A 20,463-nucleotide genomic window follows, 5' to 3' on the forward strand; every position below is an offset into this window, starting at 1 on the left:
TCATGGATATACCTTGGAAAAAGTGTCCAAAAAGTTCTGAACATATTAAATCCGGTCTTAAATATTTTAATTGTGCCAATTGAGTCATAAACCTTTTCACGTTTTGCCAATTGAGTCCATCTGGTCAATTTTTGTCGGAATTCGCTGACGTAGATGTCAACCGTCCTATGTGACACGATTGGCGTTAATGTGGATAATTTTTAATAGTATTTTAATATTTTTCAAATTTATTTAATTGCTCGAATGGACTTAATTGACAAAACTTGAAAAGGTTTATGACTCAATTGGCACAATTCAAAAGTTTATGACTGAATTGGCAAAAGTTTAACAAGTTTATGACTTTTTGGACAACTTTAAAAAAAGGATCAAAAAAGGAACGACTGAAGCAAATTCTCAATTGTGTAATGGCAATGAGATGGTCTTTTTGTCCGATGATTATCATTTCGTACTGCTGTTTTGGGGATGTTTGTGAATGGATGCACCGCAAGAGAGCGAAAACCTGACTTAACCATACAAAAACAGATAATAAAATAAAGGGTTAATATCATGAAAAATCTCAAACTCGTACACCTGTAATCAATTTACTCAAAACTAATCTTTAGACCACCAAAACTCCAAACTATTATACCTACGATGAATTTATCTTAAACTAATTTTTTGATCACAAAAAACCCCAAACTGGTACATTTGTGATAAATTTACCTTCCGTTAGTTTCCGTTAAATTGGATTAATATCACAAATCAGTACACCTGTGACAAACGGAGTGTAAAGTGCAAAATTGATACATCCGTTAGTTACCGTGTGTCATTTAACAAAGCAATTTGACAGTAAAAAAATTAGTTTGAAGTAAATTTGTCACAGGTGCACCGATTTGGAGTTTGTGGTGGTCTAAAAAAAAATTTAAGGTAAATTTATTACAAATATACTAATTTGAAATTTTTCAAGGAATTAACCCTCAAATAAACTTCTCTCTTGGACCATTGCCAGCTAAGCTGACAACTAACGGCTTCTATGTAATACTCAATTGACTGGTGGTTGGAATGCAAGAAAGATGCCTCAGAGAGAGAACGGCGCAAAGCCCTCACTGGAAATTGACATCCCCGTATAATAGAATTCAACATGATCAAAATGATTCACTCTGATGAAAAAGAATCGACCCTTTATTTGGTGTGGCGGATGTAATATTTATATTTTTTTTGACCAAGTCAAAAAGATTGTGGTGGGGACTCACAAGAAAAGGAAAAGAAAAGAAAAGAAAGTTCAAAAGTCAAAGAGAAAAAGGAAAAAGAGGGTAGGCCGGTTCTTAAATATGCTCACTAGCATACCGTTGAACTATGGCGGCCAATTTCAAAATTTTATTTAGGACAAATAGTAAGTCTAAATCGAAATCTGTAAAATGTCACGGCTCCACAATACTCTAAACTATCATTTCTATATATATACGTAGCTCAACAACTTAGACATCGGACTTCGCAGCTCGAACTTCACAAAACTTCGAATATAAGCCCTAATTCCGAAAAATGCTCTGATTGAATGAACGAGGGGCGCGAGAACTTACCGAGCGTTGCGATATGAAGTTAAATCGGCTTGGCGAGGTGTCCATGGCAAGAACCCCTCCTCTTTCTTCTTCTTCTTCCCTTCTTTCTTTTTCTTTTCCCTTTCTCTCTTTTCTTTCCCCAGTGCCACGCGAGCTCTTGGCCCTTTATGCTGAACTTGTCATTTCTTTTCTCTTTCAATCGGAGTAGTTTTCGGGGTTAGAGCTTAAATTCGGAATTATGTGAGATTTGAGTCGCGAAATCCTATTTTTGAGTTGTTGAGCTATGGAATGTTATGGAAATGGTGGTTTATGGCATTGTAGAGCCATGAGTTTTGACGGGGGTCGATTTGAATCAATAATTTAGTTGGAGTGAGAATTTTAGGGTTTCGCATACGAGTTCTGCATTGCGAATGGCTTGAATAGTCGCTTTGGGGTGTGTGATTTGTTGACGCGTATAAGTTGTTTTGTTAGAATTTAAGCATTGTTTAGTGAATTTGTAGTTGTTATAGTATTTTATTTGGTTTTGACTTGTTTCTCGTTTACTTGTTAGGATTACAAGATCGTCGGCTCGTTTAGCTACATGTTGTTTGATTTTGAATATTCCCAGGTGAGTGGTACTATCTCTACTTTGAGTTTGTAAGCACACATTTCGAAAGTGATATAGATTATATAGAGTCTAAGTCATGAGATGGCATGGTTGTTGCATAAAAAGCCGGATCAAGTATTTACTACTTGTTGTTTATTTACAGATGTTTTAGAAAACGAGTTTTGCAAGGTAGTGTGAAAGTTTAGGTATATGTATTGCGTTGCGAACTGGTTTATGGAATAAGTTCTAAAATGATTTGAGAAAGGTTTAATGAAAGACATTTCGAGAGGTAATACGTATTTATTCGGGAATGTGGTTTATGAATGAATTTTGAAATGGTTTGAGAAATGTATTTTGTTTGATGAACGAAATTGAGAAAGATTATGCGTTTTTTTTTTGAAATTAAATGGTGATATTGATGTGGAATTTTGGTATTGGAGGATGATTGTTTGATGCTTAATATGGCTATGAACCCGGGTAGGGGTTTTGGGGTATCCATACCGGTTTAAAATTTCTTTTGGGTTGAGTCACTGGCTTTGTAGGTGGAGACCTTGCCAAGGGGAGAATTTTGGTTGCTTTGTCACATGGCCTTGTGACGTGACCATGGTAGTATATTGAGCAATAGATTTGTCAATGGATGGATCTTTTGTTGAGAAACCTTTATAATAGATTTTGAAGATAACAAAACTATCCTTGAGTAAAGTCTGACATATACTTTTGAAGTATTCTAAGTCCAGGCAATTACGTTCTGGAAGTCCAGACTTTAAGAAGAAATCCAAGTTCTACATCGCAAAAGACAGAGTTTAAATATCATACAAAGAAGTTGAAGTACCTCAGTTTATATACTGGAATCAACATATTCAAAATCTACCGAACAAACCACCTTGATGTCAAGTTCTGAGCGCAAGGACTTTATCCATACTTTATCGCTTACTTAGAATGTAAACAACGATTAGTGATCTGGTTTAGATTTCACCAATGGAACGAATTGATTGATTTGATCTTAAAAGGTTATTTTGCAAGGAATATTTATATAGTAAGATATCCTCAATTGATTGACAATTAAATCTCACGACAAGTTTATTTCTAAAATGGAGAAGCTCTACTTATGGAAACCAAATCTCTGGTTATATAGGCAATCAGATTTAGCAAGATTCTGATTTTATCACTCAACCGCTACTCAATCCTTTCTATAATAATCTGTTCAAGATGAAGATTGGAAGATGATCCTCTAAAGACTGTCCAACGGCTAGTTTGGAAGTGGAGGATATAAAAGAAGACAAATTGTCGAAGAGTAGCGATAGAGAGACGAAATCTAGAATTATAAATTCCAAAGTTTGAGCAAACTCTGACCGGTTTATTACTTATCCTTCTCGAGTTTAAAATTGTGATCTTGAGAGACTTGTTGTAAGAGAGATAGAGTGGTCCTTCTGAACATCACTCATGACTTGTAGTCTCTTGATCGATTATCTAGTGGAATCCTGCTAGTAAGCTGTCGGCGTGGAAAAGTGGACGTAGGCTTGCTATAAGCCGAACCACTATACATCTGTGTGTACATTCTCTATTTCCTAAATCTCTTTATTGCACATTTGTCTATTTGCCATTCAAAGTCTGACTAAAATCTGAACGTTGTTCAGACATTGCTTGAGATCAATTATTTCCGAATTAAAATTGATCAATTTGCATTCAAATCACCTATTCACCCCCCTCTAGGTGATATTTGCTAGTTTCATTACCTTTAACGTTTGATTTGAGATGGGTTGATGGAATGGATCATTGGCGTAGTTTTTGATAGAGATTGATCAATTGATTTGACCATTGATGTTCGAATTGTAATGGTGGTTTAAACGAGCCTTTCTAATTTGTATGAAACCTTGTTGAAATGAAATAATTTATATTTGATTTAATATGTCTATTATATCTTGGGATTGAAGTATGGCCATTTGGTATTAGTTTATATATATGCATGGTGGTTGCTCGATCTGCTTAGAAGATATATTCTATTCACTAAGCTGCGGTTGCTCATCTCACTCCTTACAAATCTTTTCGGGTTCCTCGGTTAACGGCTGATAGTACGGCAAGCTAGATGTCGGACTCCGAAGAGGTGTGGTGAGGTAACATTGCTGATTATTCTGTTTTTATAACATTTGATTGCCCATGTTATGTTCGAGTGAGTGATGGTTGGCTCAATGGGAAGGCAAGAAAGTAAATGTTCCTAGGCTATGTACAAGGTGAAGAGTTATTAGTTGTGATGTCCGGATTAAATTCACTTGTTATCAGCAAAGAAATTACGTTTGACGAATCTCCAACAATTTTAGATAAGAGTCATTATAGCAATGTTCATATGGATATGGATGGTGTTTAGCTCATGTGGAGTTGCAATTAGAAACTCCTGAGGTAGCAAATACTAACGTGATAATCGACATAGAAGGTGTTTATAGAGAGGTGGAGCCTGTAAAGCCGATAGTTGCTGAGTATGTCAATGCGTGTATTCGATTTCCTAACAGATATGGATATAACTATGATTTTGCTTCATCTATGGTTGAGGAGGTTGTGTCTTGGAATCCTTGTGGAGTAACTAAAGGAACATATGAAGTTGGTTATCTGATGAGGTCCACGGTTATGGTAAAGTTCAAGTGCGGCTTGGATTTGGAAGATATATGTGGTGGTTGAGCCTCTTAGGGGCTATGAAGGAGTTAGCAGTGAAGTTCTAATTTTCAGAGAAATGATTGTGATTTGTCTCAAATGTCGAGTCAATGTGGAGATTGTTAAAATATATCTCGAGTTTGAGTTCGTTGAATAGAACCCGACCCAAATTGAAGTGGTTAAAATAACTAGACATGTGAAAGTGAAGTACTTCTTGATCGTGAAATTAAAGAAAAAAGAAAAGGGGCGCACGATTTTTTTTTGGGCTATTGGAGTTGGCGAAGAAAAAAAAACAGAAAAGGAAAGCTCACGTTCACTTTGACCTTATTCGGATTCGATTGCTTTGCTTTGATCAACTCCAACTTTGGATTACTTTCTGGTGGCAGATAAATATATGAATAATTCAAGAGTTTATGTTTTGTGGGTCTCGCTTGCATATATACACTTCAAGTAATGCCATGGCTGAGCAGCGCTGTTGAAGTGCCGTTTCACCGAGTGCTTGACAGTAGGTGTTTCTTTCGCTGGTTTGTTTGTGGAATTACGTAAAGAGTCTATATGTTGAAGGCGATTAAATCTTGCGAGCAAGATTTGCAAATTGTTTCGTGAGATTGAGATTATATCACGAGCAATTGAGGGGCTAAAACACTGTATGAGTTATTGGGTGTAATTATGGGGTTGGGAAATACTGAGAGTGTTTGAGTGATTCAACGGTAGTTGTAATTAATCTTCGTTAAATTACTTGATCTATAATAGAATTCTATATTGCTCTCCTCATGGACGTATGCCATACCGATTGAACTGCGTAAATCTAGTGTTTGAATATGTTCTTTTTCTGTCTATTATATCGTTCGATTGCTTACTTTTCGCAACAACTTTCTTGCTTGAGAAGATATTATTCAAGGTGGGTAACGGTGTACACAACTTGAGATAAAATATAAGGAGAATTTCCGAATATGAAAAGAATAATATGTTGAATTTGCATGATCTCATGAATAAATGTCATCTGGTGCCAACAGAAATTCAGTCCTAAATATTTTAATTGTGTCATTTGAGTTATAAATCTTTTCACGTTTTGCCAATTGAGTCCATCTGGCCAATTTTGGTCGGAAGTCGCTGATGTAGACGTCAACCGTCCTATGTGACACGATCGGTGTTGATGTGGATAATTTTTAATAGTATTTTAATATTTTTTCAAATTTATTTAATTGGTCGGATGGACTCAATTGGCAAAATTTGAAAATGTTTATTATTCAATTGATACAATTCAAAAGTTTATGACTGAATTGGCAAAAGTATAATAAGTTTATGGCTTTTTGGACAACTTTCACAATGTACCTTTAAATTTCTGCAACGTCCTAGTTCATGCGAAGGCTCTACTATCCTAGAAGGGTGTATTTCGATTTTCAGTTTCCTGTTAAGTAATTCCAATTTTTGTGCAATATTTATTTACTTTTCTGGCAATTTATTCTTCCCCACCCCCCTTCTGAGTCTTCTCCCAGTTTCGGTGTGGATTAATTCAGGCTAGTGCTTTGCTACGCAGGGAACTGACCGCGTTTTTGTGCATTTGTGTCTCATTAATGACAAAGAAAACTATGACAATGCACTCGCTTTCTCGTGTTTTTTTGTAATTAATACCATTGATAATAAAGACAATTTTTTATTTAGTACACTTAACTAGTGTCTCGGGATACTCGTTCGCGAGCCCTAATACATATTTATGGAGCAGAGATAGGAGGCAAGCGTCAATCTTCGGCCAACTTTCTGAAAATGCCATGAAAAAATTTGGGATAGTTACTAAAAAAGTCCTAAACCTATTGTAATTGTGCCAATTAAGTCATAAACCTTTCAATTTGGCCAATTTATTCCTAAACCTTTCGACAATTTGTCAATATAGTCAATCCAACCAATTTTGGCCAGAAATCACCAATGTAGATGCTAGTCATCTTACGTGACACGATCGGTACTGACGTAAAATTTTTTGCAATTTTTATTTTTTTGAATTTTTTTGAATTATTTATACTAAATTTGTATTCTTTTTGCTTTTTTTTTTCTTCTTCCTCTGTCGGTCACTAGACAGGCCTTCATAAGGGTTGGCGATAGCCACAGGTGAGGACCGGCGAGGGTTGGCCTTGCTAGGTCGAGCATCGTCCAAAGCTGGCAAGGCCGACCCTCGGTAGGGTGAGGACGCCCAAGGCTAGCGAGGGGTGACCTTTGTTAAGCCTTGCCAGCCTCGCATCACTAGATCTCGGTGAGGTGACCTCGCTAGTGTCTGGTGACCTCGCCCCTGCGAGAGCGAGCCTTGCTTGGCAGCTGAAGTAAACCTATGGTCAGTTGTCATGCTTCGCGGAGGCCCGACAAAGGAAGTAGGAAAAAAAAGAAAAAAAATTATAAAAAATTCAAAAAAAGTTAAAAATTGCAAAAATTTCCACATCAGCACCGTCTTTGCCATGTAGCACGGTTGGCTTTCACTTTATCGATTTCTTATCAAAATTAATCGGATGGACTACATTGACAAATTATTAAAAGTGTATGACTGAATTGACACAAACACAATAGGTTTACGAAGTTTTTGGTAATTTTCTCAAAAAAAGTCAGAAGTTGTGACACTTGATCATGAATGAAGTTTGTCATTTTCGCAACAAAATAATACCAAACCTTTTGCAAGACTTCTATTTTTAGCCTTGACCCAAAGTTTTCCATCTTATGTTGTGATTCTTGGGCATGCCCAAGATTGAATCACGAAATCGCATCATAAAAAGATTTATTTCTTGCTTGCATTTTGTACAAAAGGTTTAGGGTTTCTGGTGCATTTATGTTTGTCTGTCTTTTAACATATTGTAGTTCAATTAAATGGTGCAGAAGAACTGCCGGTGTTCGCTCTTCAACATGATAGAGTTGTTGAGGTTGTAGGAGAGCCAACAAGGGGTTCACAAAGCTGTGGAGCTAATTGCATATCATTTGAGGAAATTTTCAGTTGACCGCAGTATCATCCCATTGTTTGAGATGCATGTAAGTCCTGTCTTTCCCTTTGGCAACGATTTGTATGTTTAATAGTGAAAGACATGCGAGGGCCTTACACTAAATTTTGAATAAGATGCAAATGGCAGAGAATCCTCCGATTAAACATACATATATTGGGAATTATGTCCAATACAATGGCATATATTATGCCCCCTCCGCGGCATAATGAAAGAAAAAGCTCATCCTGAATGACATTGTCTTTGCCTAGCGGTTTGGAGCTTCTAAGACTGCATTTTGGATGGGAATACAAAATTAATGGCCAAGGACGGTACGGTACTTTTTAAGGGCTCGTGGCTAATTGCTGGGAATCGTGGAGGCTTTGAGGAAATTGGGGCTTGAAACTTGCTTTCTAGCATGCTAAGGCTGCGCATGACAACGATTCTGTACCCGGAAACAGATTCTGCTCAGAAATGATTCTTTTTTATTCTGTGCCCGGAATTGATTCTGAGCATTTTAAGGCGTTTGTTAACGGCCCAAAATTCCATCCCTGGAATAGAAAAAGAGCAGAAACGCGTTTAGTAACGTCACAAAATTTCTTTTTATTAATAATATTTTTAAATATTTTAATATTTCTTTCTTTTTTTTCTTTTCTTTTTTTCTTTTCCTCCTTCTTGGCCATGGCCTGGTCGCCGCCATGACCGGTAAAATATTTTTTTTATTAATAAATTTTTTTATTAAAAATATATATTTTTATTTTTTTTGGCCATGGCCGGTAAAATATTTTTTTTATTAATAAAATTTTTTTATTAAAAATATATATTTTTATTTTTTTTGCCATGGCCTGATCGCCGGCCATGGCTGGTAAAATATTTTTATTAAAAATATATTTTTTTCTTTTTTTTTTGCCATGGCCTGATCATCGGCCATGGCCTGTAAAATATTTTTTTATTAATAATATTTTTTATTAAAAATATACATTTTTATTTTTTTTGGCCATGCTTGTAAAATATTTTTTTTATTAATAATATTTCTTATTAAAATATTTTTATTAAAAATATATATTTTTTCTTTTTTTGCCATGGCCTGGTCACCGGCCATGGCAGGTAAAATATTTTTTTTATTAATAATATTTTTTATTAAAAATAAATTTTTTTCTTTTTTTTGGCCATGGCCTGGTCGTCGGCCATGGCCGGTAAAATATTTTTTATGTTAATAATATTTTTTATTAAAATATTTTATTCTCGTCAGATCCGGCGAAGGCGGTCCTCGGGCTAGACATTAGAAGCTACATTAAAAACCAAGAAAAGGAAGAAGAAAAAAAAATTGATTCTCAAAATTATTCCCAGAATCAAGAAGCTACTTTTTTGTGATTCTTGAAAACTGATTCTGGGAACAATTTTTGACAAAATTGTGCCCATAATCAAAAAATTAAACAAACGCATTTCTGTTCCCAAACTGACTCTGGGAACAAAAAAACAGAATCAAACACTGTTTGGCAAGTTGTCATGCGCAGCCTAAGCAGCATTCCTGGAATTGCTTTCACTACCAAGCTCGTACGATAGTGGCTTGTTTATCTAGTAGGCGTCTAGGTCTATTGCTTCGGAAGTCAAGAGTGTAGCAACCAAAGAAAATGTAGAAAGGACGTACGCTTCAAAGGTGGGAGATTGTTTGATTCGTAGGGCCTTAAGAGAACAGTCCATCACCTTCAGGTGGGCAATTAAGGGCGCGTTTGGTAACATTTCTGTTTCTGAAAATAATTTCTTTTCAGAAATAGTTTTGTCTATTTCTATTTCCTAGATGAGTTTTTGAGCAAAAGAATGCGTTTGGTAACTGCACAAAATTTCTATTCCCAGAATAGAAAAAGAACTGAAATGCGTTTGGTACAATAAAAAAAATTTCTATGCCCAATTTTTTTTCATTCAAGTCTATATCTTTTATTTAACTATAAGTACAAGTTATTAGTGAAAAAAACCAATAAGTATGGTTTATTGGTTTGTCTAATCCTTTTCAACTCACACTACTTTATATATATATATATCTATCTTTGGCATACTCTTCATGGATAAAATTAATTTTCTTAATCTTTTTATTATTCTAAATACGATATTTATCTATTTCAAAAGTTTCTTCACAACCGCTATTATAAATACTATTTATTCTCATATTAAATTACCAAAAGATAAAAATAATGCTTACATCTTAATCGGCAAAGGACACTATAAGTGCCATAAGTTGTGTACGGAGATCACTTTGGTGCCATAACTTTTTTTCGAATCACTGTGGTGCCAACTTTTTTGAAAAACGATCACTTTAGTGCCAATGCTGACATGGCCGCCGGAAATCTGACGTGGCTCTTTTTTTATTAATTTCCGATGCTGACATAGCTCACCGGAAATCTGACGTGGCTTGCCTGAAATCTGACGTTGCTCTTTTTTTGGCCGGAGTCACTAAAGTGATCTCTTTTCCTCCGATTTGGCACCAAAGTGATCCGAAAAAAAGTTATGGCACCAAAGTGATCTCCGTACACAACTTATGGCACTTATAGTGTCCTTTTGCCCATCTTAATCATGTGTTAGTTGTTTTTATTACCAATAAATAAACAGAACGAGAACTCCTTCTACGAATGTGAAGAACTCTCTGGGTTGACCTTGATGGTGTTATAATATACAACAGCTGACGTCACTAACTTTTGTCACTTAAGAAGATTATACCTTTCTTTCTCTTTATGAACTCTTTCCTGTGATACATAGAGTTCCTTGCCACCATATATATATATATATACAAAACATTCGAAACTCCATATATGACATTATAATAACACGTGGATGATGATGCGGATTTTATTGGGCGCTTGAATATGATCCATTTGCTTTATTAATCACTTAAATAGTCACAGGAACTTTGAAAATTGATTTATATAGACATGAATCCTTAAGTTTCTAATAATGATTTAGTTTACAAAATCAATTTAAATTTGATTGTGACTTATATATATATTATATACATCTTGTTTTCGTCCAATAAAGTTGAACATGTACGTGAAGGAGCAGTCTTCATTTGCATCAAGAAAAGAGTAGTTGAATGCCAACACTCTAAAGAGATTCTCTATATTCTTAGTACTAAAAAGTTTTTTTCGGATTACTTAAGTGCCACTTTTTAAAAAAAACTATTACTTAAGTGCCAACTCCGATTTGGGTCACCGAAAATCTGACGTGGCCATATTTTATTAATTTCTCAGTCCTATGTGGCACGCCGGTGCTGACGGGGACAGTATTTAATAATATTTTAATATTTTTTCAATATTTTAAATATTTTTTTTCTGATTTTTTTTCTTTTTTTTGTTCTTTTCTTTCTTCTTCTTCTTCTACCTTTGGCCGGTGACCGGACATCGGCCATTTGAAAAAATATTTAAAAAATTGAAATATACACATGGAAATACCACATAGACTGATTTGTTTTTAAAAAAATCCAACTCAGATTAAAATTTTAATTATAAAAGCCACGTATTAATTTAGCCGGAATTTCTCGCCGTTGGCACTTAAGTGAGCCGGCAAAAACTTTTGGTACTAAAGTAAGCCCCGTACACAAGTTTTGGTACTTCTAGTGTTATTCTCTCAAAATATCCCATCGACTCATGTTTTGCCAAATATTCAAAGCTCGCCAAACCTCCGTTTGAAATGCTGAACAGGCTTTGGATTTGAAAAATACAACAATAATAATACCCGCTAATTAACAAAATGTTGCAAAATATTTATAAATAGCATTACATAAGTCAGAAACACAAAGTCATGGAATCCCAGGCATATTATGATCCATTGCCATATTATTTGGAATATTTTTCCTAAGCATGTTTATCTCAACTGCCTCCTCATGCCATTTATTTGCATCCTCCACTTGTGTAGGTCCAAATGGGTACTCCGGATCTTCATATAGGGAAAAGTTTTTGTCCATCTTGTCTTGGTCACGAATGTAATTATGGATAACACAACATGCAATTACAATACATGCTTGCTTTCGAATTGTAAATTGAGGCATGTGTCTCAAAATGAAGAAGTGATTCTTTAATACCTTAAATGACCTCTCAATGACATCCCTTAATGAAGAATGCCTATGGTTGAATAATTCTCTTACTGTTGTGGGCCGTCTCTCCCTACCCCTATAATCGTTCAGATGATACCGTTCACCTTTAAACGGAGTTAACAATCCTGAAAGTGCTGCATAACCAGAATCTACAACGTAGTATTTTCCTATAATAAGGTATATATAAATTTGTTATGACATTCAACTGCAATATAATCATACAGAAAATTACTCATTATAGACAAAGCAAATATCGGGTGGTGGTTCAACCAAAAAAAAAAAAACCCAGTGGTGGTCAAGGAAATTGCAGTCGAGGAGTCTTGAGTGCTGCCGAGAGCACCTGACAATCGTCGGCAAATCCTTCCCACCAAGCATATACAAAAGTAAATTTCATATCAAACGAACAAACACACAAGACATTCTAGGTGGTAGTCCCTTTCTTGCCTTTAAATGGGATTTGCTTCGACACAAGCACGGAAGCATTAATGTGGGTGCCATCAATAGCACCTATGCAGCCCTGTGATTTTATGAAAGTCTAGTGTTATACAAGATTATCAACACATGTATTTGATGGAGTAAAATCGACATGACAATCATACCTTGAAGTAGCGTTTATGGCTAGGATTCATAAGAATCTCCTTTGGGACAACATCAAAAGAAGGTGGCTTGATAACCTCCTTTGACAGTTTCATATCTGCTTTCAACACTATAGTAAAATACTCGTTGATTGTTTCTCCCGAACGTTAAAATCTCTCACATAAATCTTTGATGGAGTTCTTATGATCAACCAAAGATAAGAAGATCCCAACTTGTTCATCTATCCTAACATACCTACTATTTTTCAACCAACCTCTTGCCCTCATTAAATAACATAGGTTCAGAAAAAACATGTCTCTCCATTCTAAATGCTTCATATATTCTATTTGAATGTCCATAAACAATCTCTCTTACCCATTCGGATCCTAACAATTTACAGTCCCTAATAGGTTCTCTCATATGCATGGAGATGTCCATTGAAATAGTGCACAACTATGCTATTATTATGTCAATATCACACTTATCCAAATACTGTTCAACCGGTGCTACCTTTTCATTAGACACACTATTTGTTCCCCCTTCCATAGTACCTATGCCATCACACAAATACAAGAACATCAATATGGATATATGGAAAAAAAAAACCAACAACAACGAATAACATAAGTCGTAGAGTGAAAGCAAACCAAATATAGAAATCTCACGCAATCCATCGCACCCATGCCACCACACAAATACAATAATCTTAACATGAATATCTGTAAAAGTCGAATAACAAGCAATAGCATAAGTCATAGAGTAAAATGAAACACAAAGTCATGAAAATCCTACGCAATCCACGGTACAATTCCCAACATCTAGTTAAGAGATTGGAGAAGTCCATTTCTCCTTTCAGTTGGGGATTTGATGAAAGCCTCCCTCCATGTGGCACTAACGCATGCTCCTTCCACTGCTTTGTTGTAAAGATTATGCTCCAACTCAAGCATGCTAACTAGGACATCAATCATAGCAGATACATAGAAGGGGTCTACAGGTGGTGATGCGACCTGTGAAGTGATAGAGCCAGTCATAGATTGACTAGCCCTAGCTTTGATCATCTCCTATATGGCTTTGCAGGTGTAGCAACATTGAATGAGTTACCCACTCTTCTCCTCTTTGTATTTGGAGTCCCATCCAACTTGTGCGTGCCATGAATTAAAGTAGTAATCTTGTCAGATGTAAATACTCTCTCATCAAGGTGGTGTTCACTGATGTCTTCTGGATCGCCATTTGCATCACCACCACCATTGAATACTCCTTCATCATTCTCTGACAGCATCAAGTTTTCAGCATTTCCTGCTGCATGCTCCCCAGTAGCATATGTATCATCAAATACAATACACAGGTTGGGATACTGAGGAAACCCATCCTTCTTGAATTTTGCCCTCTCACTATTATCCTGCAATTCTCACAATGATGACAGACGTTAGCAATATAATCAAACATCTTAAAACTTACATCTACAATGATCTCAAAAGGACCAAAAGTTAAATGATACCTTGATGTGAGGTTTCCATATGCTTGGATCATCGACAACAATTGTTTTATTTACATTATCCTAGCTAAATCCGGATTGTGAAAGAAGCTTCTTAAAACTACCATACTATTTTTTCAGTTTGTTCACCTTGTTTTTCAACTGTACTTGGTTATATTGGAGCCTTGTCTGATTATTAAATGCAGCCCGTATGTTATTCCATCCTGCTTTGTTGTAAGTAGAAGATGTGCGATTTCCCTTTTGACCTCTTCTACCAACAAACTTATAAACAGGTTGGTTAAAGGCTCAGTCCACTCTGCATTGAATACCTCTTTCTGTGATGCCATTTAACCTTGACTGGTTGAGCATCATATGAGCCATGCATTAAATCATAACATAGTAATGTAGGAATTACACACAATACTACATTAAATCATAACACAATCATAACATTATAACCACCCAACATCGGCCACCACAAGCAATCATTCTCAGGGGATGGGGTTAATAATCAACAAATTAGTGTCCCATAAAACAGTGAGAGCTAATCATGTAGGGCCTCTTGACAAAATTCCATCCATTCAAACTTCATCATGGGAGAGAATAGTCGAAAAGCATATACTCCTATGGCTATAGTAAATCTACTACACTGCACAACTTAGAAACCACGCAATTCTTTTTTGGCGGCTATATACTAGCCAAGCATAACCAAAAACATTTCGATCCTCTTATTTGTATCTATATGATGCATTTGGATCCTCTCGGTTTCACACTATCACCTTCGTTGACATTTTTTAAACCTTCAAACTCTTCAACCAATAAAACACCAATGCATCGCAAGAGCCTTGTCAACAAATTGCAGAATGTTCAGAATTTGTAAGTTTGGGATGTGCTGGTCTTGCCACATTGTTTATTAGCAACTCAATTATGAATCCAACAAATCCAGGCAGAAAACTTAACTGTGGATCCAACAAATCCAGCTAGACAACTTTCTTACCGTTGGGAATGTGCAGCAGAAGCCAATTATTGCAGAAGCCAAGAGGGGAGGGCCGGCGAGGCCTCTGGCGAAGCTGGCCCCGCCGGCCACCGTTGAGGCCTCGCCGGCCCCTGGCTGGGCAAGGCTCGGCGAGGCGAGGTCGAGCCTCGCCAGATCTGGGCAAGGCTCGACCTCGCCGTCGCGACCCAGGCGACGGCGAGGCTCGGCGAGGCAAGGTCGAGCCTCGCCGTCGCCTGGGTCGCGACGGCGAGGTCGAGCCTCGCCCAGATCTGGCGAGGCTCGACCTCGCCTCGCCGAGCCTTGCCCAGCCAGGGGCCGGCGAGGCCTCAACGGTGGCCGGCGGGGCGAGCTTTGCCAGAGGCCTCCCCGGCCCTCACCTCTGGCCGGCCGCCGGTCGCCGGACCGGCCAGAGGGGAGAAACCAGAAAAAAAAGAAGAAAAAGAAAAAAAAAGATTAAAAAATTGAAAAAAATAATTAAAAATTGCCACGTCAGCGTTGACCGGACGCCCGGCGGCCACGTCAGTGCCGGCTGGCCAAAATTGGCCGGAAGGACTCAATTGGCAAGAATTTAAAAGGTTTAGGACTGAATTGGTAAACTTAAAAGGTTTAGGACTGAATTGGCCGCCGTACAATAGGTTTAGGACTGATTTGACAATTGTCCCTACTTCTGGTTACATCCACCAACAGCATTTTCATCTTGGACGAGTGGACGAAGGAAATCTGGAGGATTGACAACCCCCGGAGAAAGATAAATTGAAGGTAAATGTTGACAGCTCAATCGAAGAAGGCGAACTGGAAGGAAGCATAGCATGCATCTGCAGAGACTACTCCGGGAGGATGGTGGATGGGTTCGTGAAGAAGGCGAGAGCATCCACAGTCCTTGAAATGCTAAGAGCGAGAGTGAGAGAGGGAGGCCGTGACTACGTGCAAGGAGGTGATCGAGCGAGATAAGGCGAGAGAAATAGGGTTTTGATTTTGAAAACTTAAAAAATAATATATATATATATATATACACACACACACATCGGTTCGGGTGGGCGAATGGACAGTTTCACACTTGGAATCAGGAATTGGACCGGTCTCCATGAGAACTGCCGGTTCAGTCCGATTCTGAGCGATTCGGGCAGTTCTCGATTCTTTTGCATACCCTTAACCTGTGAATACTATTTGTTGTCAATTTGTTCACATACAGGGACTTTAGTCTGTTTGTACTAATTAACAAAGTAGTCACTAATCAGGCATTTTTTCTTCAATATCATTCCCCTGTGAAACTCATTTGGCCTATTCAATCATTTGAGCATTGTCTACGTGTTCAAATTTTCATAGCAAATAGTAGAACGGATAAAAACGCCTTTAGAGGGAAGTGATTTCACGCTCCATAGATGCGTGGCTTCGTGTTCAAAGAAGTGACGGCCCTCTTGATTCTTCTTGAAACAATGCGCTTTTTCAATTGGAACAACTATTCTGCCAGATGTTCTTAATGAAGCAAAAACATATTGCACATAATGGCTAATATCCTTCTGCCTCAGTTTTTTCCCTTCTTTTAAATAGTTTGAGGTAAAAAACAGAGAACCTTCCTTCCTGCTTTTTTGAGAGAAGGGTTGATATCACGAAAAATCTTAAACTGGTATACCTGTGACAAATTTACCCTAAACTAATTTTGACCATAAAAAACTTCAAATTGATACACTTGTGAAGAATTTACCCTCTATTAAATTGGATTAATACCACGAAAAACTACAAACCGGTAAATTTGTGATAAACAAAGGGGTAAAACCCTAAATTGATACATCCGTCAATTACCACGTATTATCAAACTTAGCAATTTGACGGTAAAATTTCACGGAAACTAACGAAGGATAAATTTATTACAGATGTACCAATTTGGGGTTTTTGGTGATAAAAAAATTAATTTGGGGTAAATTTGACACAAGTGTACCAATTTGGGGTTTTTTGTGATATTAACCCTGCGAGAAAAGAATTTCAAACAATTTCTCGATAGCTTCATAGATTAGAGTGTGCTTAAAGTTGTACTTATTAACTCGATGGATCTCACGTTGGAGGTTTTGGCTATCCACTATCTTAGTTAAAAGAGATCAACAGAATTGTTGAGGAAATTTCCTAATAAATTTTGTAGTTGACAAAACTATCCATGTTAATCTTGTAAATTTGATATGTACTCTGAAGTATTTTGATCCAGGTAAATATATTCTGGAAGTGGCAACTTTAATACTTTAAGAAAAATTAACTTTCTGGATGCTCAGACTTTACGAGGTTCATAAGGAGATCTTCAGACTCTACAAGTTTTAGAACGAAAAGTTCAGACTCTACTGAAATAGACACTTAGACGTTATCTTAAAATGTAAGAGAACTTCATACTCTATTTTTGAAGGACTTAGATTTTACTGAAGACTTATGCTGACTCAGGTTCTGAATGTAAAGTAAGAATTAGAAATTCTTCAGACTCAGAATTTATTCAGAACGAAACATAACAGCTAATGATCTGGCGTGAATTTCACAAAAGGAAAATTTTGATTGACTCAATCTAAGCCTAATTAATTGACAATCAAACATTATGACAAGTATATATCACAATGGATAAAACTTTACTTATGGAAACCAAGATTCTGATTGTATGGGCAATCAGATTCAGTGATATTCGGATTTTGTCAACCAACGACTACTCAATCCATTTTATACAAATCTGTCCAAGGTGAAGATTGGAAGATGATCCTCTGAAGATTGTCCAACGGCTAGTTTGAAAGTGGAGGAGTATAAAAAGAGACCAATGAGAAGCAGAAGATATAGAACGAAATCAAGAATCAACAAGTCCAAAGTCTGAGCTCATTCCAATTCCATTACTTATCTTTCCTGAGCTAAATACTGAGATTTTGAGGGATATTCTGTAAAAGTGATTGTGTGAGATAGAAAGTTCTATCATTCATCGAGTGACATCACTCAGATCTTGTAATTCCTTTGATCACATAGTGAAATCCAGCCAGTAGGCTGTCAGCGTGGGAGAGTGGATGTAGGCTTGATCTAAGCCGAACCACTATAACTTCTTGTGTGCAGTTCTCTCTATCCCTAATCTCTCATTATATTGTTTATATTGCACACTATCACATTCAGAATCTGAATATTGTTCAGACTTTACTGATTATAAATTGTTTCTGCTTTATATTCACAAAAATCACTCAAATCACCTATTCACCCCCCTCTAGGTGATACCTGCTAGCTACAACAAGAATCACTTCTCTGTAACCCTACATAACTCATTGGCACTTACGCTATGCTACAGATGGTATTTGTGTACGTGAAGTGGAGAGATGGCTCATTAATCGATACGTTCTGAACATCTAGGTTAGTTACCAAGTTGTAAAAGATGAATATTTGCTGAAAGGGTACTAATGTCAATAAAGAATGCTGTGAGAGTAACGTTGTATGGAATTCTATGATACATGTGTCACGAACCGTGATTTTCTCGTATTTTCGTATCTTTGTGAGTGGAGCATGGCGTCGTCGGGGTGAAGAGCGAGTGTACGGAGGGGGTCATACAATTGGCTCGTGGGAGTAGTGTCAGGATGGTTTGTACTAGGAGTTTTAGGTTAGAACGAATATTCCTTTAGGAGCTCTGAAGGCGGGGTTGACCTCTTGTGTACAAACTGGTTGGGAGCTGATGCTGCTCTCCTGATGAGGCCATGGCAGGCCGAAACGAGTTGTTGTGCCTAAAGTGTTATGCGTGTCTTGCTCGAGGGATTGAATGACAAAGTTAAGCCGTGTGTGGTACGATTCGATACGAGAATGCGATTTGCCATACTGTTCTTGGGAACAACTATAGAAGGAAGGCTGGCCTGGGGTCTTATTGACTCACCAGGCGCCGCATGGGCTATTCTGCGGCCAAGGAACTACCGCCCCGTGACAAATGGTTTTATCCCTCCAGTTGGCTTTAGTGTAAGTAGGAGATTGTTGGATGTATGCCCTAAGTAACCATGTATCCAATTTAACGGAAACTAACGAAAAGTAAATTTGTCACAAATGTACCAGTTTAGAGTTTTTGGTGGTCAAAAAATTAGCTTGGGGTATATTTGTCACAGGTTTATCGATTTGAGGTTTTTGGTGGTCAAAAAGTTAGTCCGAAGTAGATTTGTCACAGGTGTATAAATTGCGGATTTTTCATGGTATTAACCCTAAAGAAAACTATGACAATGCATGGTCTTTTTCGTGTTGTTTTGTAATCAATTCATTGATAATAAAGATATATTTTTAATAAGTATACTTAACAAATGTCTTGAGATACTTGTTCACGAGACCGAATACATATTTAGGCACGAGTCAATTTTCAGCCCACTTTCTAAAAATGCCATGAAAATTTTTTGGATAATTACTAAAAAATTTCTAAACCTATTGCATTTGTATTAATTCAGTACTAAACTTTTTAATTTGACCAATTTAGTTCTAAACCTTTCGACAATTTGTCAATGTAGTCCATCCGACCAATTTTGATAAAAAATTACTGACGTGGACATCGTCCATCCTACGTGGCACAGGTGGTGTTGACGTCGAAATTTTTGCAATTTTTTATTTTTGAATTTTTTTGAATTTTTTATAAATTTTTTCTTTCGTCCTCTGCCGATCGCTGGGCCTCCGCGATGGCCAGCGAGGGCCAACCATTTTACCAATATTGATATGTATTTTACCAACATTCATATACCTCTCGTCAACCCGTTCAATCATTTTTCTGGTTTAATAACTAGGTTTAAAATCATGAAAAACCCCCAAACTGTTATACCTACAACAAATTTATCCCAAACTAATTTTTTGACCACAAAAAATCCCAAACCGGTACACTTGTAATAATTTTACCCTCCGTTAGTTTCCGTTAAATTTTACAGTTAAATTTCTGAGTTGGATGACATGTGACAGTTGACGGTCGTACCAGTTTTGGGTTTTACTTTCCGTTTGTTACAGGTTTACTAGTTTATGATTTTTCATGGTATTAATTCAAGTGTTAATATCACAAAAAACCCCAAATTAGTACACTTGTGACAAATTTATCACAAACTAATTTTTTTGACCATGAAAAATCCCAAACTGATACACATGTGATAATTTTACGCCAAACTAATTTTTTGACCACAGAAAACCGCAAACTGGTACATCCGTGACAAATTTACCCCAAACTATATTTTTAACCATGAAAAACCCCAAGCTGTTACACATGTGACAATTTTACCCAAAACTAATTTTTTTACCGCAAAAAACCCCAAACTGATACATCTATGACAAATTTACCCTTCATTAATTTTTGTCAAAATTTACCATTAAATTTGTTGATGTGGATGACACATGGTGACGTGGCAAGTTCACGTGCAAATTCATAGGGTAAATACCACGAAAAACCCTAAATGGGTCCGCTAACGGAGGGTAAATTTGTCATAGGATTACCAGTTTGGAGTTTTTTATGGTAAAAAAAATTAGTTTGGGGCAAATTTGTCACATATGTACCAGTTTAAGATTTTTTGTGGTCAAAAAATTAGTTTTGGGTAAATTTGTCACTGGTATATCAGTTTGGGATTTTTCGTGGTAAAAAAATTAGTTTGGGGTA

This window comes from Syzygium oleosum, unplaced genomic scaffold (assembly GCF_021117445.2).
Source record: "Syzygium oleosum isolate NSW1041296 unplaced genomic scaffold, Sole_v2.1 Sole_v2.06, whole genome shotgun sequence".
In the NCBI taxonomy this organism is placed as follows: domain Eukaryota; kingdom Viridiplantae; phylum Streptophyta; class Magnoliopsida; order Myrtales; family Myrtaceae; genus Syzygium; species Syzygium oleosum.